Source organism: Ananas comosus, linkage group 16, assembly GCF_001540865.1.
Source record: "Ananas comosus cultivar F153 linkage group 16, ASM154086v1, whole genome shotgun sequence".
Classification (NCBI taxonomy): domain Eukaryota; kingdom Viridiplantae; phylum Streptophyta; class Magnoliopsida; order Poales; family Bromeliaceae; genus Ananas; species Ananas comosus.
Window position 1 is genome coordinate 2,525,930 of NC_033636.1, and position 13,833 is coordinate 2,539,762.

The following is a 13,833-nucleotide window of genomic DNA, read 5'->3' on the forward strand; positions in this document are numbered from 1 at the left end:
GAAACTTCTAGAAAATAAATTTCATAAATTTTCGAAATCATAATAAAGTCCATCAAGTGGGCATAAAATGAACGGTCAAAATCGAAGGACGTCCTAAAAAAAGATGATCGGATCCTTCAATTCAAGATTGGAGTTATTGATCTTTATCTATGTAACTTCTAGAAAATAAATTTCGTAAATTTTCGAAATCATAATAAAGTCCATCAAGTGGGCATAAAATGAACGGTCAAAATTGAATGACGTCCTAAAAAAAGATGATCGGATCCTTCAATTCAAGATCGGAGTTATTGATCTTTATCTATGTAGTGAATAGAATTTTCTATCAAAAATTCAACAAATTCCGATTCTTTTATACTGTAATATACTGAAATTTTCGGGTTATAATACTAACTTTGATTTGGGTGATCAAAGAGAAGTTTGAGTTGGATGTGCATTATTCCCGAATAATTTTGGATGCGTAGGAATGACTTATGGAGGTATTTGAGTGTTTCGGTGCGAATCGGGCGCGAAATGAAATTGAAAGGGAAGTTCCAAAAGCAAGGCTAACTTTGATCAGCTTGATCAAATTAAAGCTAAAATATAAATTAGTTGGTCCCCGAGTTAAATTAGTCGTGTGGGGGTAGTTAATTACAAGTTTTAGAAGTGTTTAGAGATGTTGGAACGAAGTTGATGCGAGAACGGGGCTTGGTAGTAATGCTGCCAAGTGCAGATTTTGCACCAAAAAGCTGCAGGGACCTATTTGTAAAAGCAGAATTCTTGCTTTGTAGAGGGTTTAAGTGCAATTGCTGAATGTTGCTGCTGCTGCTACTACTGAATGCTGCAGCTACTGCTGCTACTGCTGCTGCTGCCAGGTGCTGTTAGTGCAGGGACTGTTTTGTAAACTGTAGGGACTGCTTTGTGAAAACTGCAGTTTCCGCAGTTTGGAGGGGTTAAGTTGCAAAGTTTTGATCTTATCTATATCGCTAGCTTATCCACCAGCTAACCCTCAGCAGGGACCTCCTCATCTTTTTCTTTTTCTTTCGTTTCTTTTTCTTTCTCTCTTTCTAACCTAGGGTGTGGAGCTTGGTGAAGGGAAGTTGATGGAAAAGCAGATTTGAGCTGAAATGAAGGCTTTTGAGCAGGAAATTGGTTGTTGGAAAGGAAAACCATGGTAAGGTTGATGTCAATTCTGGTTTGGGGTTAGATTAATTGCTTTAGAAGGGAACTAAGCTGTGAATTTGGGTTGCTAATGCTGAAATTATTATGAAAGTTTAGAGATTATACTATGTTGACAGCATACATGAGAATTAGTGAAACTTGGTGAGAAGTTATGTTAATTACTGGTTAAGAGTGATATTATTTACACTGTAGAAAGGATTTAGTTGAAGTTCTTAGTTTCTAAAGCTTGTAGTTGTCATAGAGAACCTAGAAACCATGCTATTTAATCCTAAAAACTGTATTATTGTAGCACACTAGACCTTTGCAAATTATGAAGTTCGAGTGTTTGATATGGATCTCGAACTTTTCCACACTTGGTGGAAGGTCGTTGATGGTATTTCGACCTAAAAGTTCGATTCCTGAAGTTTTGACATTGTCCTGAGAGTTTTCACTCTCGGGGACCGGTCTCTGATGGTAGAGACCGGTCCCCTCAGCACAGTGTCGTGGCCAGCTTGAGGCAACTGGTCCCTAGCTGTAAGAGACCGGTTCCTGAACGCGTGTTTTGCGAGAAGGGTCCGAGAGACCGGTCCCTGGTAGGGAGAGACCGGTTCCCGAACGTTGGTTCTGCGGGGCAGGCTGAGAGACCGGTCCCAGGTGTCGGGGAGACCGGTCCCTCAGCACGAAAACTGCCCAGACCGGGCAGTGCACAGGGTGACTTTTTGAGGGGCTTATATGGATTTTGTTACTTTTAAGGGCCTTAAGGCCATTTCCTCTCCCTCTCACCCTCATTTCACTCCCTCACACTCACTCTAGAGAGAGAAAGAGAAGGAGAAGGAGAAGAAGGAGAGGAGAGGAGCTTACTTGGAGGTCTTGGAGCATTATCTTCTTCCTCATTTCTCACCTTTGGTGGTTTGGAGCTTGCGGTTGGAGCCTTGTGGAGGATCAAACTCTAACCCTACTTGATTTAGAGCTTCGATTGGAGCTTCTCTTGAGGTTGGTAACTTGTATTTCCCATTTAATACAAGTTTTTCTAGATTTTACTAGATGAAACCCTAGATTTTGGGATTTAGGGTTTATTTTGGGGATTTTTGATTTGAGGACTTTGAGACCTAATTAATAGGTTTAGAACCTTTATTTAGGTTGGATTTGAAGAACTCTAACTCCCATTTGGAGCTTGAGAGAGGATTTCTTCACCTAGGTGAGTTTTTCTCCACCTTAGCCTATGTTGCTTATTGATTGAGCTTAGGGTTGATCGTAAGGGCTATTGGACACCTTCGTCGGACCTTACGAAGGGTTTCGTTAACCTTTGGTGGGTTTGGCTTCATTGAAATGGGAGGAAATGCCTCCTATGTGGTTAAATGTTTTCGTATACTCTAAATACATGCATATTCATGTTCGATGAAATTTATACGAAATTTAGAATGCTTAAAACCCCTATGTTATGCATCATGAAAAATTGACTCTATGTTGTAGAGAGAAGAATATGTATTGTTAGTATGCATGAGTTTAATGTTCTAATGAATAATGTAAGATCATGTTTCTTGTGCGGAAAATGATTAGAATGACAAGCTTTTAGACTTATTATTCACATTGGGACATAGTAAGCAAAAGTGTCATAAAGGGGCACACGAACTAGAAAATTATTGAACTGCAACTTAGAGACATGATGATAGGCCACTGAAAATCTACTATATTCCATGTTTTAGACATGATGACATAGAGATAGGCCATTGAGACAGTTACTATATTCCGTGTTTTAGACACGATGACATAGAGGCAGGCCTTTGGGACATGTGTTGTATTTCGGATTTTAGATCCGATGAAACAGTGATGAACCACTGGGACCTGAGATGGACTTATTCGCTTTCATGCCATTGTGCTCATTCTCACATACTTGTGAGGGTCACTCCCTACAAGTCGGCACTCCGGAGTTAGCGATCGCGACATATGCTCGCTCGTGCGGGATTAGGCGCCGAAATGGGATGCCGTGGGGGAGGCTCATTCCTAGAGTGGGGATGTTGACTACCACGGGACCATTAGGCACGGCGCAAGCCGGACTACCCAGGGGTGGGTCCTACAGGATTGGATCATTGATGACTTGGCATACCGATTGGACATTGACTAGAATAGTAAACAAGAGATTTTACTATTTAGCTTGTGGACATCATGCTAGTGACATTTTGGTGCATTCATGTTAGAATAGCCCTTTTATTACTTATGCAATTCATGCTAAGTAGAGATATCATGTTGTAGTAAGTTATATGTTTACTCACATATCGATTCTATTGCTTTTATTGTTACTTACCTGTTTAGCTCTTTTGGGCCAAGTGGTGCTTTCACTGAAGTCAGTAATTGCCCGCTGGGAACTATTATTTAATAGTTCTCACGCTCCCTATTTTATGGTTCTTTTTCAGAGCCCTCTGCACCGGCGGAGGTACGGGATCGCGGCAAGGGGATCGCTAGCTAGATAGCGAGGATTTACCGTTGCTTAGGTGGTTTTCTCTCTTTTTGTTATAGTTGAGAGAGAGTGGGGTTTTGTATCCATGTATAGAGACTACCTATGTATTTACTTGTAGCTCTTGTTTCGAGATTCTTTTTGTACTACTTTATGTTTTCATCTAGTGGATTTTAGTTTTGTGGTTCTTATCCTCTGTTGTAGCATCTAGATATACTTGCTCTGATACTCCTAGATGTTTTCTTTTTACTGCTTCCTTTATCGTTTTGTTTTAGACGCCTTATTGTTTTAGACATATGGTGGGTTTGGACACGCGCCGGGCGGGCTTCCGCTGGGTCCCGGGGCGTGATAGATTAGTTTGGTATCAGAGCCTAGGGCTGAGTTTTAGTGGACCTAGCAAACCTTATGCCGGTTGGACTATAGGAAATAGGCTCGTGAGAGACGAGATCTTTTTGACTTGTAAGCGAAAGTATTTTGATTGGGTATCTTGGTAACTCTAGAAAGTGGAGTTAAATCGAAGTGTATAGCTCCTAACTTCGCGGAGGGTTACGTTGGCGGCCGACAACGTAACATCGGGAGTTTGTAGTGAAGCACACTTCATTACTTTCGCAGGATTTGGGGCATTACCTTCTTGAGTGGGGATTTAATGGCGTGAGTTTACTAACTTACGATTCTATGATGTTGTAGTGAGATGCGAGACCTTTGCAAATTGTGAGGTTCAAGTGTTTGATATGGATCCCGAACTTTTCCACACTTGGTGGAAGGTCGTTGATGGTATTCCGACCTAAAAGTTCGATTCCTGGAGTTTTGACATTGTCCTGAGAGTTTTCACTCTCGGGGACCGATTCCTGATGGGAAAGACCGGTCCCCTCAGCACAGTGTCGCGGCCAGCTTGAGGAGGTCGAGACCTCTGCTACATCCGGATCTGGCGAGGTCCAGGAGTTGAGGAGCCAGCTTGCGGCCCTCACCGACTTAGTGACTCAGCAGGCGGAGGCGGCACGACAGCAGACTGAGGCGACGCGCTGGCAGGAGGCGCGGATTAAACGCCTGGAGGACCTTCTTCTGCAGCAGGCGACAGTTTCCAGAGAGACGCAGGACCCTACACCGCCCGCACCAGTTGTGGACGTCGCGCCTACAGCGCTGTCCCCTGCGCCCAGTTCGTCGCGTGCGGCGCCCTTGGCCGTGCCTCAGGAGGAGGCTATTGTGGCACCACCTGTGCAGAGACCCCCGGTTGGAGCAACTTTCCCTACCTTGGTCGAGGGAGCGGAGCGGGACAGACTGATGGAGCGCCTCAACGAGTTCAGGAGGTGCAGTCCCCAGATCTTCGACGGCGAGAAGGTCGACCATTGGATCATGGAGAAGTGGTTGATGCATATGGAGAAACTCTTCCACGACACCTTCGTGGAGGAGAGAGATCGAGTTTGGCTCGCCACTCACTATTTGGACGGCGAGGCCTATCGCTGGTGGTTGGATCTTCAGGAAAACCTCAGCACCGACTTGGCAGCTATTACTTGGAAGAAGTTCAAGGAGCTTCTGTTCGCGCACTACTTCTCAACCAGCGTTAAGAGGAAGATGGAGCAGGATCTGCGCAACTTGCGCCAAGGTGATCGGACAGTAGTCGAGTACGAGCGAGAGTTTTCTCGGCTTCTACACTGCGTGCCTTTCGTCATGCGGGACGATGAGGACAAGGCCCGCATCTTCGAGCGAGGGTTGCGACCGTCGATCTTCCGGTTTGTGCAATCCTCTAACCTCCAAACCTACCGGGAGGTGGTGGATCGCGTGCTCATCGTGGAGAACGGCGCGGCAGACGTCCAGGAGCGGCGAGAGGTGATTAACAAGGGTAAGGCCAAGAGGCCCGCGGCTGAGGGTGCGGGCGAGACGCACTCTAGGAGGCCGCCGAAATACCCTAGGAGCCAACAGCGTGGGCGCGGCCCGGCAGCGTAGCGTGGAGGTTCTAATCGACGCCGACCTCCCCAGTGCGTGATCTGCGGTGGTCCTCACACTCCACCGCAGTGTCCACAGCGGGGAGGCAGGTCCTACTTGTGTAGCCAGGAGGGCCACTTCCGGACTGAGTGCCCGAGGAGATCGTCATCGGCACCATCGACTGCATCGGCACTTGCTCTACCAGCCGCTAGCCACGGGACTCCGTCGACACAGTACCAGCCTGGGCGGCCACCCGTCCAGCGCTAGAGTGAGGGTTCTCGACAGGCTCCGAGTGGGCGTATGTATACCGCTCAGACCGAGGAGGCGGCAACAGCCGAGGATGTGGTTGCAGGTATCATTTTACTTGATGGCATTAGAGTTCGTGCTTTATTTGATACCGGTGCATCGCATTCATTTATAGATCGGCTATTTGCCGAGTTGCATGGCATCTCTTGGGTTTCTTTGTTGCATCCGGGACATGTTGTAGTACCCGACCACACTCTGGATATTAGAGAGTATTGCCCTAGCTGCCCTGTTCGGGTAGGGGATTGGATCATGCCCGTGGATTTGCTAGCTCTGCGCAAGCTCGAGGATTTTGATGTGGTCTTGGGTATGGATTGGCTAACCAAGTATTATGCCACGATTGATTGTAAGAATCGCACGGTTACTTTTAGAGAACCGGGGCAGACTGAGGTAGTGTTTAGAGGATGTCGGAGTTTGCTTTTTGCGATGTCGATCAGCTCGTCTCGAGCACGGCAGCTGATCAGCCGAGGATGTGTAGCCTACTTGGCTAGTGTTGCGTTGAGGGGCGAGGATGACACCCCTAGGATTGAGGATGTCCCGGTGGTACGGGAGTTTCGGGACGTGTTTCCAGCTGAGCTACCGAGTATGCCACCCGATAGGGAGATCGAGTTTGTGGTTGATCTCACCCCTGGGACTACTCCAATCTCGAAAGTGCCCTATAGGATGGCACCGGCGTAGCTAAAGGAGCTTAGGGCACAGCTACAGGATCTGTTGGATAAGGGCTTCATTCGACCGAGCGTCTCGCCGTGGGGAGTGCTAGTTCTGTTCGTCAAGAAAAAGGACGGATCATTTCGCCTTTGTGTGGACTATTGTGAACTCAATAAAGTCACGATCAAGAATAAGTATCTGTCGCCGAGGATCGATGATTTGTTTTATCAGCTTCAAGGATCGTATGTGTATTCCAAGATAGACTTGCAGTCGGGATACCACCAGTTAAAGATCAAACCCGAGAATGTATCGAAAACAGCTTTTAGAACACGGTATGGACATTATGAGTTCATAGTTATGCCGTTTGGGCTTACTAATGCCCCGGCAGCTTTTATGGATCTTATGAACCGTATTTTCAAGCCTTACTTGGACAGATTTGTCGTGGTGTTTATCGACGATATTTTTGCTTATTCCCGAAGTGACGCGGATCACGAGGAGCATTTGAGGCTTGTACTTCAAATACTTTGGAAAAAGGAGCTTCATGCCAAGTTGAGAAAGTGTGAATTTTCGCTTCGAGAGGTAGCCTTCCTTGGACATTTCATATCGGGATCGGGTATAGCCATGGATCCTAAGAAGATTGAAGTAATCAAGGATTGGCCGAGACCGACGAGCGTCACGGAGATACGGAGCTTCCTTGGATTTGCCGGTTACTACCGGAGGTTTGTTGAGGGATTTGCTAAGCTATTTACTCCCCTCACGAGGCTCACGCATAAAGGTGTCAAGTTCATCTGGAATGATGCGTGTGAGAGAAGCCCAAGAGCTGAAGCAACGATTGACGACCGCCCCTATCCTAACCTTGCCAGTTGCTGGAGCAGGGTATGTGGTTTATAGTGATGCTTCACTTAATGGATTGGGTTGTGTGTTGATGCAGGATGGCAAAGTGATCGCGTATGCTTCGCGCCAACTGAAGGAATATGAAAAGAATTACCCTACGTATGATTTGGAGTTGGCGGCCGTAGTCTTCGCATTGAAGTTATGGCGCCACTACTTATATGGCGAGCGGTGTGAAGTATACACGGATCACAAGAGCTTAAAGTATTTGTTTACTCGGAAGGAGTTGAACTTGAGACAGCGCAGATAGTTGGAGCTGCTCAAGAATTATGATTTGACTATCCTTTACCATCCGGGCAAGGTTAACGTGGTGGCGAATGCGCTAAGTAGGAAATCAACAGAAAACTTAGCAATGCATGTTGTTACTCAACCGCAATTGATCGAGCAGATGAAGCGGCTGGAGTTGGAGGTAGTGACTCCTGACACGCCTGTGAGGTTAATGACTTTGGTGATGCAACCTACACTCTTGGATAGAATTAAAGAGAAGCAAGCTTCCGATGTGGAGTTGCAAAAGATTAAAGGTAAAATGGTTGATGGTTGCATCGGCGATTTCATTGTGGATGACCAAGGATTAATGCGTTTCCGTGGACGGATTTGTGTATCGGCAGATCCGGGAATTAAGGAGGATATTCTTCAAGAAGCGCACCGAGCGCCCTATTCTATACATCCGGGAGCCACCAAGATGTATAAAGACTTAAAGTTGCTCTATTGGTGACCTGGGATGAAAAAGGACGTTGGCGAGTTTGTAGCTCGATGTCTGACTTGCCAACAAGTGAAAGCTGAGCACCGATTACCCGCGAAAAAGCTTCAGAGTTTGCCTATCCCCGTGTGGAAGTGGGAGAAGATCACCATGGACTTCGTGACTGGATTGCCCCGCTCCCAGGCCGGGCATGATGCTATATGGGTGATCGTGGATAGGTTGACGAAGTCGGCGCACTTCATACCTATTCATACTACTTGGATCGGAGAAAAGCTCACATAAGTGTACCTTGACGAGATTGTGCGACTCCATGGAGTGCCTACATCGATCGTATCGGATCGAGACAGTCGGTTTGTGTCTCACTTTTGGAGGAGTCTACAGGACGCCCTAGGCGCTCGACTGGACTTTAGTACTGCTTTCCACCCCAGAGTGATGGGCAGTTGGAGCACACCATTCAGACTTTAGAGGATATGCTCCGAGCATGTGTGATAGACTTCCAGGGAGGATGGTCGCAGCATCTACCGATGGCGGAGTTTGCTTATAACAACAGTTATCAAGCAAGCATCAAGATGACGCCCTTCGAAGCACTCTATGGACGGAAGTGTAGATCGCCACTTCATTGGAGTGAAGTTGGCGAGAGATTGGCGTTAGGCCCTGATGTGCTCCAGGAAGCTGAGGACAAAGTTCGAATTGCTCGGGAGCGACTTTTGATGGCACAGAGTAGACAGAGGAGCTACGCTGACCGACGACGGCGAGACTTGGAGTTCCAAGTTGGAGACCATGTTTTCTTGAAGGTCTCGCCGACTAGAGGGATCAAGAGATTCGGGATTCGGGGTAAGTTGAGCCCCCGTTTCATTGGACCGTATGAGATTTTGGAACGTGTAGGTCCGGTAGCGCATCGACTTGCTCTACCACCGAACTTATCGGGCGTGCACAACGTTTTTCATGTATCGGTCCTTCGGAAGTATGTTTTCGACCCAACTCATGTGCTGGATGCCACACCTGTGGAGTTGCGGGACGACTTGAGCTTCGAGTAGCAACCAGTGAGGATCTTGGCTCGTGAGGTGCGGAAACTGCGGAATCGGGATATTTCGTATGTGAAAGTTCTTTGGAGCAACCACGGGGAGCGGGAGGCCACGTGGGAGCTAGAGAGCGTGCTGCGGGAGCGCTATCCCCATCTTTTTCATATGGAGCTTTGAGGTATGTGCTGTTGCTTTGAGTTTTGCGGACGAAACTCCTTTTTAGAAGGGGTGAATGTAGCACAATGGACCTTTGCAAATTGCGAGGTTCGAGTATTTGATATGGATCCCGAACTTTTCCACATTTGGTGGAAGGTCGTTGATGGTATTCTGACCTAAAAGTTCGATTCCTGGAGTTTTGACATTGTCCTGAGAGTTTTCACTCTCGGAGACCGGTCCCTGATGGGAGAGACCGGTCCCCTCAGTACAGTGTCGCGGCCTGCTTGAGGCAACTGGTCCTTGGTTGTGAGAGACCGGTTCCCGAACGCGTGTTTTGCGAGAAGGGTCCGAGAGACCGGTCCCTGGCAGGGAGAGATCGGTTCCCGAACGTTGGTTCTGCGGGGGAGGCTGAGAGACCGGTCCCAGGTGTCGGGGAGACCGGTCCCTCAGCACGAAAACTGCCCAGACCGGGCAGTGAACAAGGTGACTTTTTGAGGGGCTTATATGGATTTTGTTACTTCTAAGGGCCTTAAGGCCATTTTCTCTCCTTCTCACCCTCATTTCACTCCCTCACACTCACTCACAAGTGGGCACTCCGGAGTTAGCCATCGCGACATATGCTCGCTCGTGCGGGATTGGGCGCCGAAATGGGATGCCGTGGGGGAGGCTCATTCCTAGAGTGGGGATGTTGACTACCACGGGGCCATTAGGCACGGCGCAGGCCGGACTACCCACGGGTGGGTCCTACAGGATTGGATCATTGATGACTTGGCATACCGATTGGACATTGACTAGAATAGTAAACAAGAGATTTTACTATTTAGCTTGTGGACATCATGCTAATGACATTTTGGTGTATTCATGTTAGAATAGCCCTTTTATTACTTATGCAATTCATGCTAAGTAGAGATATCATATTGTAGTAAGTTATATGTTTACTCACATATCGATTCTATTGCTTTTATTGTTACTTACCTGTTTAGCTCTTTTGGGCATAGTGGTGCTTTCACTGAAGTCAGTAATTGTCCACTAGGAACTATTATTTAATAGTTCTCACGCCCCCTGTTTTATGTTTCTTTTTCAGAGCCCTCTGCACCGGCGGAGGCACGGGATCGCGGCAAGGGGATCGCTAGCTAGATAGCGAGGATTTACCGTTGCTTAGGTGGTTTTCTCTCTTTTTGTTATAGTTGAGAGAGAGTGAGGTTTTGTATCCATGTATAGAGATCACCTATGTATTTACTTATAGCTCTTGTTTCGAGATTCCTCTTGTACTACTTTATGTTTTCATCTAGTGGATTTTAGTTTTCTGGTTCTTATCCTCTGTTGTAGCATTTAGATATACTTGCTCTGATACTCCTAGATGTTTTCTTTTACTGCTTCCTTTATCGTTTTGTTTTAGACGCCTTATATGTTTTAGACATATGACGGGTCTGGACACGCGCCGGATGGGCTTCTGCTGGGTCTCGGGGCATGACAATTATGGACAGCACATAAGTAATTCCTGGATTAGAAGTGAAATTAGATGAGAAGCCATGCAATTCCTGGTTATGAATTAACCAAAGAAAGGTTGAGTTTGAAACTTTTAGATGTTAGAGTTTGTATTGCTATGTAGGAAACTTAAAGGCTATACTTTGGGCAGCATAAGTGAAGGTTATTGATTAGAAATGAAAACTTGATGAGAGGTATATGAAGCAGTAAACTTCAGGTTTTGGTTGTTGGAGAGGAAAATTGAGGTTAGCTGCTATGTTAAGAGTTGAGCTAAGAATTATTGGTTGCTTTGAAGCTAGTTCTAGGTAGTTAAAGCTTGTATTAGCTTATAGAAACCTTGAAACTATACAAGACTGCATATATGTGTAGGAATGTAAAGTATCATGTTTCTTTAAAAAGGGATGTTGAGTTTAATTTAAAAAATGGTGGAATAAAGGATTTCTCATGTGCTGAAATTCTAAACATCATGGAGAACTTATAGAATTAGTTCTATGTATGTATGTATGTATGTATATACATATAGATGTATATGTACATAATGGTTAGGAATGAAACCTGGGTTAAATTAACTTAATTTTTGAATTAGAATGATGTTAATTGCTGTAATGAAGTTGAATTAGGAGATTGCTAGAGTTTCTACTTGTTATGAAACCTAGGGAATAAGCTCTATATTACGTATTGAGTAGTATACATGTATGTAAAATGAGCAACTTGAGTAGGTTAATTGTAATTCCTTGTTTGGAATCATTGTAAGTAACCAGGAATAAAGGTTCAGTTTGTAAATTCTAGATCACTAGCACCTGAATTATTGTTGGAATTTAAAGCAGAACGAAGCTATAATAGTACTCCACGAGTAAATTGGGTTATATATATATGCAACTTGGAGTTGAAATGCGAAGTTTGTAAAAATGTGAATATGACTTAAGTTTAATCCCTTTTTTTCCTCTAGGAAGGAAAGTTTGACGTGCTCGTAAGTTCAAATTAATATTCCGACGGACCTACGACGCGCTAATTAAGAAATGCTTCGTTCTAGCTCTATTTACATCGAGTCGCGAGAGCTCGTGGTTGATACGTTCTGAGACGTTGGTTCTGGTTTGTTGGCAACCCTACAGGTGGGTGGTGCTATTCGAAGTCTTCGAATCCCTCCTTATGTCTATGTCATCTCGTTGAGCATCTCTATATATGTGAATTGTATCCTATTAATGCATTATAGGGAAAATGTTATTATACAATTGAATTCTGTTAATGTAAAGAACATGTGGACGTTAGAACATGAACATAGAACCCTATGAATGTATGAATTAGTAATGGACTATGACCATAGTAAACTTGGTGACATTGTGACTAGAAGTATTAGTTAGCATCAACATTGGAACTGTAAAATCTAGCATAAAGAGCTAGTTAGAAATTAAATTGTGGCATCGTCAGTTATTGAATCCTCTAAGTGAGGATTGGATTATACTCACCTATTCTGTTTCGGCTTAGTGGTGGTCGCTCCCCCCAAGCAGTGCACTCCGGAGTGTGTCATTCACTGGGTTGATCGTATAAGCCTTCCCAGTAGACGATCCCATCGGGAGGCAGCTTAGGGCCCGAATACTCTAAGTGAGGATTGGATTATACTCACCTATTCTGTTTCGGCTTGGTGGTGGTCGCTCCCCCTAAGCAGTGCACTCCGGAGTGTGTCATTAACTGGGTTGATCGTATAAGCCTTCCCAGTAGACGATCCCGTCGGGAGGCAGCTTAGGGCCCGATACTTAGGGATTGCGTTGGTGAGTTATAGTTAACCAAATGATTAACCAGATGGATTGGGTATTGATTATTCATAGCATGCATGCATAAATTTCATATATTATCTACAGTTTCTTTCAGCTTTGTACAAGCATTGTAGTAGTTACATGTTATAGCTGGTTCTTATCTATTTACTTTTCTTGCCTACATATGCCTGAATAGATCTAGTGGGTGAGTCGGCGAGGTCGGCGGCCGAACCCACTGGAAACTTTTAGTAGTTCTCACACCACTAACCTTACAGGTCCTAGCGCGAGCAGTGTGGCCGACGATCGCAGCAAAAGGCCGGCATCTTAGCTAGTGGACTCCCAAGTATAGTTATATATCCATTTTGGTTTCATGTTTTACATATTTGTTGAAATGTAAGCATGTAAATGAATGTATAAAAGAGCATGTAAATAACTAAATGTCTCAGTTATTCAGTTTTTACAGTTTAGTTTAAAGTTTTGAAAATACAGTGAATACATGTTTAGTTAGAGTACTATCACTTGTTCTTGTTGTTTGCCCTCGTGCAAGCCATGTATACTGAAATATTATCCTGAGAATTATTTATTTCTTTATACATGTACTCATTGTTGTTGAGCCTTGGGTGGACAGGGAAGATGCTGTCCGTTCAGCGTCTGTGTACGGGCCCGAATCGACCAAATTGGCGATAGCGGGACGTGACATATACCGTTAAACTAGTAAGTATCTCATACTAGCTGTTAAAAATTGTCAAATTTGTGACCTCTTGATTGTAAGGTAAATAATGTCAAAAAATTATAAAATTTGATTTCTAGAAGTTTTAAATGCTGTAAATAATGTTTAACGGTGTGGATCGTCGATTCGGAAGCTGTAATACCCTTCATTTTGAGTTTGTCAAGGGGCATAGTGGTCATTTTTTTTGGATAAGAATGCCACCGCCCTTTTCATGTTTATCCCTTCAAATTAACAGAGAGTGTGCACTTTTTGTTCTCTCTAGTTAATTACGTGCATGGTGGAGAGCACGGGTAGAGGGGCCGAGGAGCTCGGATTCGACGCCGACGACGCGCCGCGAAGCCGTTCGAGGGTACGGTTGGGATCGTAGCGCTGCGAGGAAGCTAGGCGAGGGTGTGTTTTCGCCGTTCTCGACGCCACGTCGATGTCCGATTAGCCATTGAGGTGAGTGTTCCGTTGCATTGCTTCAAGTATTATCATTTCGAGCTTGGTGCTGATTTGCAGAATTTCCAGCGTCGACCGTCGGTATTTCAATTCGTACTCGGCGTAGGAGCGTCGGTTTTCGACGGGACTTGGTTCGTTGGATTCGGGACTTCGAGAGGAATCCACGAAGCCCTTACTTGCTGGAT

At 45.3% G+C, this 13,833-nt stretch overlaps 1 long non-coding RNA gene across 2 annotated transcripts; it reads left to right on the forward strand.

Annotated features, from left to right (window-relative positions):
- On the forward strand, positions 979 to 13,833 carry LOC109722152. Of its 2 annotated transcripts, XR_002219385.1 has the most exons (5): positions 979 to 1,150; positions 10,320 to 10,397; positions 12,753 to 12,820; positions 13,470 to 13,648; positions 13,718 to 13,833. It is a non-coding gene; the product is annotated as an uncharacterized LOC109722152 (long non-coding RNA). The 2 variants fall into 2 exon arrangements; XR_002219384.1 differs by lacking the exon at positions 10,320 to 10,397.